Source organism: Myotis davidii, unplaced genomic scaffold, assembly GCF_000327345.1.
Source record: "Myotis davidii unplaced genomic scaffold, ASM32734v1 scaffold73, whole genome shotgun sequence".
Taxonomy (NCBI): Eukaryota; Metazoa; Chordata; class Mammalia; order Chiroptera; family Vespertilionidae; genus Myotis; species Myotis davidii.
Window position 1 is genome coordinate 4308745 of NW_006286675.1, and position 1208 is coordinate 4309952.

General features: G+C 52.1%; 1 protein-coding gene across 1 annotated transcript in view; it reads right to left on the minus strand.

Moving 5' to 3' along the window:
• Nucleotides 1-325, minus strand: part of VGLL4 (vestigial like family member 4) — a 147823-nt gene extending 147498 nt beyond the window's left edge. Inside the window, exon 1 of the mRNA XM_006758278.2 lies at nt 274-325. The gene's annotated coding sequence lies outside the window, so the exon portion shown is untranslated. The remainder of the gene's footprint in view (nt 1-273) is intronic.
• Nucleotides 326-1208: the final 883 nt, after the last annotated feature.

The following is a 1208-nucleotide window of genomic DNA, read 5'->3' on the forward strand; positions in this document are numbered from 1 at the left end:
TGTGGAGGTGCGTGCTCAGGTGCCTCTGGGATCAGAACGGCCGCTGCAGCCCAGGACCCTCGGAAGCGGCTCCGTTTCCTCCCATTACAGCATGTTACACTCCACTTTGCACACACACACACGCACGCCAGGCGCTCGCCGCGTCTTTCCTCCCCCTCCCTGGCCCAGAGGAGGAAGTCCTAGAAAATCAAAACAGTGTGGAAGGGAGGGAGCAGGGGAGGAAGGGACGGAGATGGCAGGGGGAAGAGCCCCCCTCCAGCCGCTCACACACACCCGTGTTTGCTGTGTTTGGCAAACTCCCGGAGTCCACAACCCAGTCGGCTTTGAGAGGTCCCGGGGGGAGGGGGGGAGGGGGAGGGTAATTGGGGGAGGAGCCAGGCGGGAGGAGGTGAAACCTTTCTAATTGGTGCAGGTTCTTATTACAGCAGCAGTGCAGCCATGTGACCACGAAAAGAAAAGGCCTGTCTTTAATTTTTTCCTGTCATTCTCTGGAGGTTTCGTGGTGGGGGCTGGGGGTGGGGTGGAGGCCTGATACTCCCCTGTCCCCGGCAGCCCTTGCCCCATTGTTTTCTCATACCGCCACAATTAAGAAAACATTTGCTTAACATATCCAGCCGCTAACTTCATAAAATAAATAGTCAGAGACTGGACTTCCTCTGGGTTGCTTTAGATGGCTTCATGTTGCTCGCCTTCTAGGAGTTCTCAAACCTCAGGCATTATGAGAAGCTCCTACTCTAAGACTTTCTCTGGGCAAGGGCTCTGCAGAGGAGGAATGATAGCCATAAAAACAAATACCAGCTTGCATTAATGTTGGGGGGGAATGCTTTGCAGTTTTCGAACTGTTTTCCCTTCTATCACCTCATCCCAACATATAAAGTTTACAGCACATTAGCTTTTATCTTAGCCCCTGTTGGGCATTCATAATTCCATTTTGCAGGAAGATTAGATGTTTGCCTAAAACAAGTAGAGGCATCGCCTGAACCAGAGCCCAGGTCTGGTGGCCCCTTGGGAAATTCACCTTCTCCAGTCCACAGGGGGCCTCTATAGGTGGGGCAACCCAAGTGACAAGTCTACCCAAGCCTAGCTGCCCCTGCTTGCCTGGTTCCCAGATTAAAATCCACAGATTAAAGCCCAGAAGGCTCCCAGTCTTCCCAAAGATTTTTTTTTTTTTACGTAGATTCCGTTTTCGTTCATCAATAGTCTCAGCG